The sequence below is a fragment of the Pinus tabuliformis genome, chromosome Q (genome assembly GCF_031772625.1).
Source record: "Pinus tabuliformis cultivar Carrire ecotype Pingquan chromosome Q, CPIR1, whole genome shotgun sequence".
NCBI lineage: Eukaryota > Viridiplantae > Streptophyta > Pinopsida > Pinales > Pinaceae > Pinus > Pinus tabuliformis.
This window is the reverse complement of record NC_142296.1, coordinates 192,899,689-192,914,619: the sequence shown is the minus strand read 5'-3', so window position 1 is coordinate 192,914,619 and position 14,931 is coordinate 192,899,689.

The following is a 14,931-nucleotide window of genomic DNA, read 5'->3' as shown; positions in this document are numbered from 1 at the left end:
ATTCAACTATGATTGTGGCATAGATTAGAATTTTGATAGGTTTCATATCTATCAGTTGTTGCAGATGTACAATGTTAGCAGCCATTTATATTGTTGAGATTGCTTGTCATCCACAATCTTAAGTGGGTTCTTTTCGTACCTCTTTGAGAATAAAACACTACAACAGTTACCACAAACCTACTCAGATCAGATTGTATTTGATGAGCCACAAAACCTATGGGAAAATATCGAAAGGCCAAATATTGTTATGAGAAGTGCAAGCATAAGCCTAATTTCTGAACCAACTAGAAAACAAGAGATAATACTAGCTTCAAGGGAAAAGGACTGAAACCATTAGGATATAAGCAGGGAGGGATTAATGTGAATTTCACCACTCCCACTAAGGGTGAGGTTCATAAACAATTCATTGTTGATGGTAGTGTTGAAAATAGCAACAAGAAATGATAAAAATAGAATCCAGAATATTCCAATTTTAATTTGTCCTTGAATTAAAATTGTGAATTAAAAATCGAATTTAGTCCCACCAGTTGCTTGAAAAATAATTAATTAATTCATCTTGAGTTAATTAGTTGGAGAAATTCAAGCTAGAAGTCTTTGTGAAGTCATGCAATAGTTATCCCTTAAATTAAGGAGATTATCCCTTAATTAAGGAGATAAGATTGAGTTATATTTGAGTTATAATTAGTTAGCTCAGTTTACTTAGTTAAGTCCAGTTAAATTAGTTCCAAACTATTTGAGGAACTAATTGTGAGTTATCAGTCAGTTGATGCATGCATGCACTCAACCAGTGTACTCCAGATAACTAAAGATTCCCTCATAAAAAACTCATGCATGTCTATTTAGAGAAAGACCCAGTTGAGCTAAATGTCAAGGACATGTTACTATCAGTTGCATGTGTTTTCCTATAAAGGAAACTCATCCATGTAGTCAAGGTAAGGTTCCTTGAGGATTGTGCAGTTCTGACAGTGTGTTAGAGAAGTGTGTGAGAGCAGTGTTACATTAGGTGAAGGTGATCATCCCAGAGGTAACTGCGCAAGGAAATAGGAGCTTGGAGGGTAGAGGAGAATGTTTGTGAGAAGCTTTGATTGCTTGTGAGCATCCAGGAGGATTGTACTGAGAGATGGTTCATTGTGAGAGCTAAGGCTTTGTGTAATTCTAGGATATTTCCACCTTGTATGATAATACAGATAGTGGGGTTTTTAGCTGAGGCTTTCCCCTGAGTATTTTTTGTGTTTCATGTGTATTGATTCTTGTGGAAAATGGAAACAAGAAATGCTAAAAATAGAAGTGCTAAAAATATCACTGCTATAAATAACAGTTTGGGTATTAGTGCTGGATTGAGCAATAGGGAATGAAAAATGGAAGTGCTAAAAATAGAATTGCTATTTTTGGTGGTTTAGGATGGATTCCTATTTTAGTCAGTACCTAGACTAAAAATAGGAAGTAAAATTCGAATTCGAACTTAACAGCTATTTGAAAATAAATTAATTAATTCACTAAGAGCTAATTAGTTGTGAAAAATCAAACATGAAGTCTATGTGAGGACATGCAATAGTTTCTCTATTAATTGAGGAATTTATCCATCAGTTAAAGAGATAAGGATGAGTTATAATTTGAGTTGTAATTAGTTGGCTTAGTTAACTGAGTCAAGTCCAATTATATTGATTTAAACAGTTTGTTTAAATTAATGTGAGTTCAATTAGTTAATGCATGCTTGCATATAACTGCTGCACTTCAGATAACTGAATATTCTCTCATGAATAACTCATGCATGTCAGTTCAAACAGAGACCCAGTTGAGATCAAAGGAGGGACAGTGTACTATCAGTTTGATGGATTTTTCCTATAAAGGAAGCTCATCCATGGAGAAAGATTTATCTCCTTTAGGATTGCGCAATTGGATCAGAGGTTAGTGAGTGTGTGAAGAGGCCAATTCACACAAGTGGCTGCACTAGACCCCAATCAAAATTGCACAAAGAATAGGAGGCTTGGAGGGCAAATCAAGAGGTTTGAGGGAGGCCTTTGACTATCTATGAGCAGCAAAGGTATTGCAGAGAGAGTAGGATAGCTTTTGAGCTGATTCTTTTTGTAATACTATCTATATTTCCACTTGTATGATAATACATAGTTGCGGTTTTAGGTTGAGGCTTTCCCCTGGTTATATCTTCTGTGTTATGTGTGATTGATTTCTCCATATCAGTTATATGTGTTCTTATTGATGTTTCTCATGTTCGATTAGGCTTCCGCTAAATTGGTTGTAGAAGTAGATCAAGTATTTTGCTTTAGTATATTCCATTATCAGGTGTTCTACATGTGGGAATTTCTACATGGTATCAGAGCAAAGGTGATCAAGGTAGAACAGTATACAAGAAGGAGAAGTTTGAAGTTTGTGATTCCTAAATATAGAAATCGAGTTCTTATCACATCTCTATTTCACCTATGGCATTCAATGGTTTAAGACTCGAATATGCCCTTGATGGCAGTTTGAATTATATAGCCTGGAAGGATCGCATGGAAGCAGTACTAGAGGATAATAGTCTAAAGGACTTCATTGATCAAGAAGTCCCCAAGCCGACTGGTGCTGCTGAATTGGCTGAATGGAAGAAATGTGTGGCTAGAGCAAGGAGAATCCTTCTGGAGGGAGTTCAAGATCACATAGTCTCGAGTCTCCATGGGAAGGAGACACCATTTTCAATGTGGAAAACATTGAAAGATATATATCAGAATAGCAGTGATCAGAGGAAGCTGGCACTAAAAGACAAGCTTCAAAAGATCAAGTGTGAAAAGGGAAACACGATCTCTACGTATCTGAACAAGATCACCACATGCAGGGATGAGCTTGGAAGTGTAGGGATCATGACAGCTGATGATGACATGGTGAGTCTTACACTCCTCGGTCTTCCTAAGAGCTGGCATAGCTACTAGGACTCGGTTAATGGAGGAGAGAAACTGCCAGATTGGGAACAACTTTAGTCGGATTTGATGTAGGAGGAGATAAGAAGAAACACTAGAGATGGTTCTTCATCCATGGAGGATGAAGAAAATTGTGCCTTAGCGAGTAAGGCAAAGAAGGGGAAGGACAAGTTTTCTCATTCCGAATCCAGTTCTTCCCATTGCGGGAAGAAGTTTGACAAATCGAAAGTGTGATGCTTTCGTTGTTATGAGGTGGGCCATTTTGCTACAAATTTTCCACTAAGGAAATCCAAGAAGGGATCCATGGAAGGATCAGAAGGTGAGGCACTAGCCTCACAGTTCGAGTTCGATTTCACACTGTTCACATGCATGGTTTCATCCATGGTGGGAAGTGGTTGGTTTCTTGACAATGGAGCTTCTCTCCACATGACCGGCGACAAGAGTTTGTTCAGTACTTTGGAGGAGAAATATCTCCAAATACTCATAGCGATGGGTAATGATGAAAAGTATAGTGTCTCAGGTGTAGGCACGGTTATTTTTTAGAGGGAGCATGGAGCTCGCCTTACCTTGACCAATGTCAAGTATGCACATGAGTGTTGCACCAGTGCAAGATGGCACAGAGAGGTGTGCAAATGTGCAAGATGCATGGAGTGTTGCAGCAGCTCAGAGGCCCGAGAGGGAGCACTTGTCAGTAGCAGGTAGAGCTTCAGCATCAGAGTATGTTTCTAGCCCAATAGAGAGGTCGGTGGGGTGTTTTTTGTTCCGAGAGTTGTTGCAGCCAACCACACTTGGTAGAAGTGTTGTATGCAAAACATTCCAGAGGTATAGGATCGAGTTCAAGTTGAAGGCCTTTCTTGTTGAGAGGGAGTGTTGAAAATGGCAACAAGAAATACTAAAAATAGAGGTGCTAAAAATAGCACTGTTATAAATAGAAGTTTGGGTATCAGTGTTGGATTGAGCAACAGGGAATGAAAAATGGAAGTGCTAAAAATAGAATTGCTATTTTTAGCAGTTCAGGATGGATTCCTATTTTAGTCAGTCCCTGGACTAAAAATAGGAAGTAAAATTCGAATTTGAACTTAACGGTTGTTTGAAAATAAATTAATTAATTCACCATGAATTAATTAGTTGTGATAAATCAAACATGAAGTCTATGTGAGGACATGCAACAGTTTCTCTATTAATTGAGGAATTTATCCATCAGTTAAAGAGATAAGGATGAGTTCTAATTTGAGTTGTAATTAGTTGGCTCAGTTAACTGAGTCAAGTCTAGTTAGATTGATTTAAACAGTTTATTTAAATTAATGTGAGTTCAGTTAGTTAATGCATGCTTGCATATAACTGCTGCACTTCAGATAACTGAATATTCTCTCATGAATAACTCATGCATGTTAGTTCAGACAGAGACCTAGTTGAGATCAGAGGAGGGACAGTGTACTATCAGTTGGATGGATTTTTCCTATAAAGGAAGCTCATCCATGGAGAAGGATTTATCTCCTTCAAGATTGCGCAATTGGATCAGAGGTTAGTGAGTGTGTGAAGAGGCCAATTCACACAAGTGGCTGCACTAGACCCCAATCAAAATTGTACAAAGAAATAGGAGGCTTGGAGGGCAGATCAAGAGGTTTGAGAGAGACCTTTGACTATCTATGAGCAACAGAGGTATTACAGAGAGAGCAGGATAGCTTTTGAGCTGATTCTTTTTGTAATACTGGCTATATTTCCACTTGTATGATAATACAGAATTGGGGTTTTAGGCTGAGGCTTTCCCCTGGCTATATCTTATGTGTTATGTGTGATTGATTTCTCCATATTAGTTATATGTGTTCTTATTGATGTTGCTCATGTTCGATTAAGCTTCCACTAAATTGGTTGTAGAGGTAGATCAAGTATTTTGCTTTAGTATATTGCATTATCAGGTGTTCTACAAGTGGGAATTTCTACAATTCTTCTTCTTCTATCTATATGTGTTCAGCTCGATATAGCTCAATCTTTAAGCGTCAACAAAGAAAATTGATAAGAGAACTAGATTATAGTATTTTTCTTTGGTATAATGCATTATGGGGTTAATCTACAGTCATATTTTCTCTATGGTCTGAGAGGAGCGAGATTTGTAGAGAGAATTTGAAAAATTTCTACATGGTATCAGAGCCAAGTTTATCGGAGCAGTGAACAGTATACGGAGAAGATAATTTTAAGTTCGATGTTCTAGGTGCAAATCAAATTCATCTCATACTTCAAGGTTGGTTAATGGCATTCTATGGCTTGAGACTTGAGTATGCCTTGGATGGCAGCTTGAATGACATAGCATGGAAAGATCGCATGGAGGTTATATTAGAAGACAACGGCTTGAAGGATTTCATTGATCAAGAAATCCCAAAGCCAGGTTCAACTAATGCACAAGATTTGGCTGAATGGAAGAAGTGTGTGGCGAGGGCAAGACGAATCATCCTTGAGGGAGTTTGAGACCATATTTTCTCGAGTCTCCATGGGAAGGATACTCCATATTCAATGTGGAAGACATTGAAGGACCTCTACCAGAATAGTAGCGACCAGAGGAAATTTGCACTTAAGGACAAGCTTCGAAGAATCAATATGGAGAATGGCAATACTATTTCCACATATCTTAACAAGCTCACCACTTGCAGAGATGAGCTTAGTAGTGTGGGAATAACTATTTCTGATGATGATATGGTGAGCCTCGCTCTCTTTGGCCTTCCAAAGAGCTAGAATAGCTACCAGGACTCTATGAATGGAAGGGAGAAATTGCTGGATTTGGAATGACTATGGTCAGATCTCATGCAGGAGGAGATCAGGAGCAGCACATGAGATGGTTCTTCATCCAAGGATGATGAAGAAAATTTGGCCTTAGTAAGTAAGGTAAGGAAAAGGAAGGGGAAGGCGTCCCATTCTGAATCGAATTCTTCTCATGGAGGGAAGAAGGTTGACAAGTCTAAAGTGAGATGATTTAATTGTCATGAGATGGGTCAGTATGTGACTAATTTCCCATTGAAGAAGTCCAAGAAGGGATCCTTGGAAGGATCGGAAGGTGAGGCATTAGCCTCTCAATTCGAAATGGACTTCACCATCATCGCATGCATGATGTCATCAATGATGGGTTGTGGTTGGTATCTTGACAGTGGAGCCTCATTCCACATGAATGACGATAAAATTTTATTCAGTACCTTGGAGGAGAAAGACCTCAAGATGCGCATAGAGATGGGTGACAATGAAAGGTATAGTGTTTTAGGAGTGGGCACAGTTGCTTTTCAGAGTGAGCATGGAGCTCTTATCACCTTGACAGATGTGAAGTATATGCCTGGACTGAAGAAGAATTTGGTATCGATCCCGATGTTGGAGGACAAAGGCTACGGTGTTGTCTTTAGTAAGGGAAAGGTTTTCCTTAGACACATCACCACGGGACAGGTGAAACAGATTGGTTCACGAGTTAAGAACCTATATGCTCTTGAGGTTCAAGATGCATGCAAAGCCTTGAGGAGCAAGGAAACTGTTAGTAACTTGGTGGTTGAGAGGGAGAGTAAATTACCTCTCAACATACAGCCTCAAAAGAAGCCTCAAACAATTGTGGAGGAGCCACAATTGGAGATGCTGAGAGGAGACCGAGTGGAGGCATCCACTCATGCAGAGACCTCCAGTAGGAGGAAATTTCGAGCCAAGTCAGCAGAGGGATCACATGTAGCCATACCTCCAGGTGTGAGGTGGGGCGATGTGAAGTGATAGTCCCAAGAAGTCTGAAATTGGGCAGGGTTCATTGAGAGGTTTTATCTCATGGATCATACCTTGCTATGGGAGCCCAAAGTACATAGTAGCGGGAGGAATCAGTGGGATTGATGCAGTCAAAGATGAAAGTGACAAAGGGTAGAGCAGTTCGATACTGAAGAGCGTAGAGAAGGATTGGCAACAATGCAGAAAGACTGAGTCAGCAGAAGCATGGAGTTTTCAATTGACAGAGGCAATAGTAGTCAGAGACTTTGATGACAGAGGCATCATTCTGATTCAGGTTGGATGTTTTTTTGTTTTTGGAGTTGTTGGAGCAACAACACTAGAGAGAAGTGTTGAATGCAGAACATTTCAAAGGTTCAGGATCGGGATCGAGTTGAATTCCTTTCTTGTTGAGAGGGAGTGTTGAAAATATAAACAAGAAATGATAAAAATAGAATCCAAAATATTCCAATTTTAATTTGTCCTTGAATTAAAATTGTGAATTAAAATTCGAATTTAGTCTCACCAGCTGCTGGAAAAATAATTTATTAATTAATCTTGAGTTAATTAGTTGGAGAAATTCAAGATAGAATTCTTTGTGAAGTCATACAATAGTTATCCCTTAAATTAAAGAGATTGTCCCTTAATTAAGGAGATAAGATTGAGTTATATTTGAGTTGTGATTAGTTAGCTCAGCTTACTGAGTTAAGTCCAGTTAAATTTGTTCCAAACTGTTTGAGGAACTAATTGTGAGTTATCATTCAGTTGATGCATGCATGCACTCAACCAATGTACTCCAGATAACTAAAGATTCCATCATTAGAAACTCATGCATGTTTATTCAGAGAAAGACCCACTTGATCTAAATGTCAAGGATAGGTTACTATCAATTGCATGTGTTTTCCTATAAAGGAAACTCATCCATGTAGTCAAGGTAAGGTTCCTTGAGGATTGCGCAGTTCTGACAGTGTGTTAGAGCAGTGTGTGAGAGCAGTGTTACACTGGGTGAAGGAGATCATCCCAGAGGTAATTGTGAAAGGAAATAGTAGCTTGGAGGGCAGAGGAGAAGGCTTGCGAGAAGCTTTGAATGCCTGTGAGCATCTAGGAGGATTGTATTGAGAGCTGATTAGCTATGAGAGTTAAGGCTTTGTGTAATTCTGAGATATTTCCACCTTGTATGATAATACAGATAGTGGGGTTTTTAGCTGAGGCTTTCCCCGAGTATTTTATGTGTTTCATGTGTATTGATTCTTCTTCTTCTGTTTATATGTGTTTAGCTCAATATTTCTCAATCTTTAAACTTCCGCAAAGAAAATTGATAGTAGAAGTAGATTATAGTATTTTTCTTTGGTATATTGCATTATCGGGTTAATCTACAATCATATTTTCTCTATGGTCTCAGAGGAGAGAGATTTGTAGAGAGAATTTGCATAATTTCTACAGGTAGAGACTGGCCCAATAAACCAACAAGAGAAGAGGTTGAGGGGTTAAGGAACGTACCTTAACAATGTTGGACATGTGGAGAAAACCACCTATGAAGAAATTGTCCTTAGCAATAGAAGAATGGAAGAAGGTTGTATAATGTGCAAGAGGCAACAACAATGAAAGATGTGGCCTAGGGCATGCCTTAAATTTAAGTGACCTTGGAAAAAAGGCAAGAATATCATCAAGACTCAATGATCAAAATGGAAGATATGGTTTTTAATCAGCTTGTTTTAATTTTAATTGACCCAGGTTCTGATCTCAGCTATTTCGACCTGAAGATTGTGGAGAAATGTGCTATGCAAAGGAAACTCATGAGAAGTCATGGCTAGTTCAGCTAGTCATGAGAACTAAAAGGTGAGTAATAAAATTAGTGGAATCGTGTCCCATGGAGCTTAGTATGTCCATTATAGTCACCCTCAAACTCCTACCTTTAGGCTTTTATGGTGTCTTTATCAACATGGATTTGCTAGCATCCCATAGAACAAAAGTGGATTGTTATGACAAGTTATTAGAATGCCTTTGCGATGAAGGTAAGGAAATCGTGCTTCAAGTAATAAAGAATCATGTTTTTATTCAACAGATATTGGCACTACAAGTAAAGAGGTGTGGACTAAAAGGGTATGCCTTGTATGTGGTCTAAGTGACCAATGAGCCAGAGAATTGTGGAGCCATAATGGAAGTTCACCCAGTCTTAGAGTAGTTCATCAATGTGTTTCTAGAGGAAATACCAAGAGTGCCACCTGGGAGAGAAATCAATTACTCCATTGAATTGATCCCTGGGTCAGTGTCAGTCTTGAAAGCCCCATATCATATTAGCACACCAGAGTTGGTGGGGATAAAATTATGGTTGAAGGAAATGTTGGACCAAGGGACGTATATCAAGCCCAATGTATCACCCTGAGGAGCCCCAATGTTATTTGTAAAGAAAAGGATGGCACAATGTGGTTTTGCATTGATTATTGATAGTTGAATAAGCAAAAATGAAGAACAAATGCTTGCTACCCATAGTTGATGAATTATTTGATCATATGAGGGGCTGCAATGTTCTCAAAAATAGACCTAATATATTGTTATCGCCAAGTTCAAATTAAGGATGAAGACATCCATAAGATATCCTTTAGGACAAGATACAAACACTATGGATTTGTGGTGGTGCCATTTGGCCTTACCAATGCCCCAGCCACATTTATGTGTCTAATGAACAATATCCTCATCTTGTATTTGGACAAGTTCATATTGGTGTACTCAAAAACCAAAGAAGAGCATGAAGAACATTTGAAAGTAGTATTTTAGTTACTGAGAGAGCACAAGCTCTATGTCAAACTCAACAAGTGTGACTTCTTCCAATTACATGTTCAATGCTTGGGACATGTCATTTCAAGGGAAGGAGTGGCTATGGATCGCAAGAAAATTAAGGTTACATGAAGTGGCCCACTCCTATAAATGTCGCTAAAGTGATATTTTTCATGGGATTGGCTAGATATTACCAGCGATTCATTCAATATTTTTCAAAGATTTGGCATCCAATCACAACCCTATAGAGGACAGTCAAATTTCAATGTACATCAAAGTGCACAACTAGTTTTGAATAGCTTAAGAAATTACTCACATGTGCACCTATCTTGTGGATAGCTGACCCAGAAAATGAATTTTTTTTCTAAACAGATTCCTGTAAGGAAGGAATAGGTGGATTCTTGATGCAAGAAGGGATGTGGCCCATTATGAGTCAATAAAATTGAATGAGCATGAGAATAACTATGTCACTCATGACTTGGAGCTTGTAATGATATTAAAAATGTGGAGGCACTACTTTCTTAGGAGGAATTTTGTGTTGATGTCAAACCATGGAGGGCTAAGATACTTATTTGACTAGCCCAAGTTAAATGCTAGAGAATCCAGATGGTTGGCATTGATCATTGAGTTTGACTTTGAGATAAAGCACATTAAAGGAAAGGAAAACAAAGTAGTAGACACACTTAGTAGAAGTCTGGAAGTGGATCACTTGGAAACCATGAGCACTTGTGAATCTAATATCAAAGAAAATATCAAGGAAACATTGATACAAGACAAGCACTTTCAACATGTGAATGATTGCTTGCAAAAGGAGCCAGAAGGGCCATTGAGGAAGAATTATGCACTCACAAACTATGGATAAGTTTCACGAAATAACTTACTTGGGTCATCCTGGTTATCATAAAATGATAACAACCATAAAGAAAATATATTATTGTCTAGGTATGAAAAGAGAAGTTAATGAATACATTACCAGATGCCTATAATGCCAACAAGTCAAAGTAAACTATAGACACCCAATGGGATTGTTTCACAAAATACCTTACTCATGTCATCCTGGTAATCAGAAAATGATAACAACCATAAAGAAAATATATTATTGGTCGAGTATGAAAAGGGAAATTGTTGAATACATTGCCCATGCCTGGAATGCCAAGAAGTCAAAGTGGAATGTAGAAACCTAGCGAGATTGCTACAACGAGTCTCCATTCCTGAGTGGAAGTGGGAGGTCATATCTACAGACTTCATTACAGGATTTTGAGGAACACCCAAGTAGCATGATGCCAGTATGATGCTAGTGGATAAATTGAGTAAGGAAACTCATTTCATAGTTGTCAAGTCCACCCACAAAGCGATTGTCATAACCCAAATTTTCATGAATGAAATATTCAGATTGCACAACATACCCAAGAAGATCATTTCAAATTATGATGCCAAGTCTACTTCCAATTTTTGGAAGCCATTTTTTGTTGGTTTTGGAACCCAGCTAGATTTTAGTATAGCGTATTGCCCTCAAATTGATGGACAGACTGAGAGAGTGAACATAATTCTAGAGGACATGTTGAGCATGTATGTCATGCATCAACCAAATAGGTGCGAAAAATTATTTCTACTAGTGGAATTCGCCTACAACAAAGGGTACCAAGAGTCACTAAAGATGATCCCTTTCGAGGCTTTATACAATAGAAACTGTAGCAATCCTATTAGTTGGGATGACCAACTGAACCAGGTGGTCCTTGGGCCAGACATGTTGAAGGAAATGGAGTAAGAAGACAAAATTTAAAGGAAGCCTAGGATATGAAAAAGAGTTATGCAAATCAATAGAGAATGCAAAAGGAACTTCAAGTAGGTAAGCAAGTGTATCTCTACATTAGACCAAGGAACAACTCATTGAAAGTGGGGTCTTATGCTAAATTGGCACCTAGATTTTGTGGGCCCTTTCATATGTTGGAAAGTGTGGGTCCAGTAACTTATAGATTCTCCTTACCACCCACAGTGAAAGCATGATGTTTTTTATATCTCTTTACTTGAGAAATATGTATGTGATAGTAATCATGTTGTTGATTGGTCTATGATACAGGTGGAACCCAAGGGAGAGTTCCAACCAGAACCATTGTGCATCTTGGGCTAAAGGAAATTTGTATTATGAAATTGAGTAATAAAGCAGGTCAGGATACAATGAGAGTACTTTTGACTAAATGAAGCCAGCTAGGAAATGGCATATCGAATGAGGGTAATTTAGTTATTTTTATTTACTATGTAAATAAATGTAAGAGATATAAATATAAAGATCAGTTGTTATTTTTTGTGTTTTTTTTATAGAACACATAAAAGTAGAAGAAACCTCCTTGTAGAAAAAAGAAGAAGAAAAGAAGCACCTACACTAAAGAAATGATTGAACAAAACTGGACTTCCTGAGAGCTAGTTTTCAAAAGCTAGGGTGATATTCCCTATGTCTCATGTATAAATTCCATTGGATTATGTCTTTATTCTTAGAGTATCAGTGGGAAACTTGGTGGAGGAATTGGATCACTATGGCGTTGGTTGCCTAACTGTTAAACCACTAGGAGGGAAATATGAGTCACTATGGTGCTTTTTGTGAGGCTAAAAAACCACATGGACAGTGGATAGTGGATCCCTATAGTGATTTCCATGAATAGGAAGTTGATAAACCACCAAAGTAAGTTGATTTCACCTACAAGAACTAAGATGTAACCCATTTAATCTTGGGTGAAGCCCTGTGTTTTAAACTAAAGAGAATGTGAGTCACTATGGTGCTTACTACTAGAGAGTGGTTGATAAACCACTTGGACAACTAACTCCTTCTCTTGGCTATGTGACTAAACCTTAGGTGTGAATTTCCATCAATACACATCCCCTCAAATTTGGATATGGATCATGGGTGGTTAGTTGCAAGAAAGACAACGTTGTGGTTGGCCTACAATTGGGTGGAGAGTTGAAGTTCTTCCTTCAATTTCCAACCATCTTTAAACACACATATACATGTAAATTTCTTGTGTATTGTCTTATGGATTGTCTTATGGATTGTGATGAATATTGTTATGTAGCGAATGGTGCAAGATATCATGTGTTTTAAATGTAAATGAATGCTTGATCTGTGAGGCTCACTATTGTGTTTATGATTAGAACGATGTCATGTATGATCATGCATTGTAAAGTATGTCTGGAATATGTTATTCATTGTTACATGCATGGTGAATGAGCAATAAGGTGTTTACATTTATTCAATCGCTTTCTAGACACATGAGTACATACCTTGCATAAACAAACCCTTCGTTGGTCATCCTGTTAACAAAAATTGAGAATTCATGTACCAAGATCTTATGTCGTAAGATTCCTTAAGGCCTCGGGGGGCTAGGCACGGAGCAGCCACCCTTTTTCTTATAAACCTAGCTTGGATTATTTTAGTTCATGAATACTCATGCCGCTAAGACCGGTAGGTAGTGGGAGAGTGTAAGTACACTGATATACCTACAAGGTCGACACCGAGAAGGCACTAGTGGAACCACACCCTAGTGGAAACATGTCATGTGAATAGACACTTGCCATCAGGAATTGGTTGTAGTGGTTAACTTTGAGGGATAGGATGGAGTCAATAAACTTGGACAAACATCAGTTAATAGCAAATGAAAGGTCTAAAAAGTGGGGTTCATGTAGAACTTGGAGCATTGAAACTATGCCCACCACTCACCGCTTCTTTTGGTGATTGGTACACATTATAACACATATGAGTGCATTGGTGGAAGTTAGCTGACCTGAGCCATAGTTTCATCATGGAACCCTACCACCGCTTGTTGTCCATTGTGTCCTCCTTGTTTGACACTAAGCGACACGAGTAGTGATAACCCATAATGACATGGTATGGGTATGATGGCAGGACCCACCAGTTATACCACTATTATACCAATACAACTATTTCATAAATGCCACAAATGAGATAGTTACAACAAGTCTCTAGAGAGTTGAACCCCTGCAACTGGGGAAATGAGTTGTTCACCAACACACTTGACTTAAGATCCTTTGACTCTTTCCTTTCATATTTAACCAAAAAATAAAACTAATAATAAAAACTAAAAATAGCTAGATCTTGATTTTGTCAAATAATCATATTTAATTATTTGAATGATATCAACTCTGACCATTGTTTTGCTATAAATATGAGATTTTTCTCCACTTTTTACCTTTTTCTCTCATACCTTTGATCACTCATTTTTTCTTTCCTCGTCCATGTTATTTGAAGGCGACCAAGTGATTCAACAATCACCACTATTGTTATTAGCCACATGATAGAGAAAGGGTCACCATCCACATATTCAGGATAACCAAAAACCCTCCTATAGAGAAGGTTAAGGGGAACCACATAGCACTCTGAGGTTTATTGTAAGCCTTACTTGGGTAATGAAGTTTAATTTATTATTTGTCCATTTGTGTTAGCTTGATGAGGCCTGACCCAGGTTTAGAAGTGTTTTAGCCAAACAAACCCCGCACTACCGGCCCTTTCGGCAACAATCCGCGAAGCGCGGACTGAAGTCTCACCCGAGGTAGTATGGGAGGGTGTTGGAACCAGGTTTCCGCACCCTTGGGATGTCTTGATGCAGACTGGAAGGGTCACGAACTGATCTGCACACTCGTGCTACTCTACACTGCTGGCTGGCCTTCACGTGGCTTAGCGACGTGGCACTTCTTAAATTCTTATTATTAATGTGTTTATTATAGATCTGGCCTTATTCTTAAGGTATTTACTGAAGCATTCAATAGTTATGTGTGCACAACCATAAATCTTACAGATATGCATAAACTCATAACATAAGCATAAACAAATAGATCTGCGATCAAATGCACAATAATTCAAAAACACCTACCTTTATTAATCTTCCATTCTAAACAACTAGTTCCACCCTGCGCACTCAACTGCAGGGGTCCGTGCACACAGTTGCGGACTCTACCAGGCCTCTGTGCACACAGCTGCAGAGCCTACTCTAACTACTACCACCCACAACTCGGACTTATAGACTCATATCAAATATTGCACTCGCAAACCCATAATACCTCAGATATTCACCAAAAACTACTATCTATCCTTAGCTCTTTACTCTATTTATACCTTCCCATGGTCTGCGAACCATGGGCAGGCTGACTCACTTTCTATTATTTTACATTATTTTTGAGCACACAACCCTTTGACTTAACCCATTACAATTTGCGCTTCGTGGAGCCTTTACCATACTATTACCCAAAATTGTGGGCTTTAAGCCCCAAAACCTTTACGCGGGGGATTCGCTGCCCAACACGCCCCCAACATAATCATCGTGACTCGTCCCGAGTCACTCATCTGGTGCAGCAATCTTTGAGCAGAGGTCATCCAAAAACCTCTGCGCTTCGCTTACGTCCACAACAAATTCTTCCGCCATCTGTCATATGCGAGCCTCCGATGCCTCAGTATCAGTGTCGGTTGCTTGGCTGGGTTCGTATACTGCTTACATGTGTGCTATCTTTC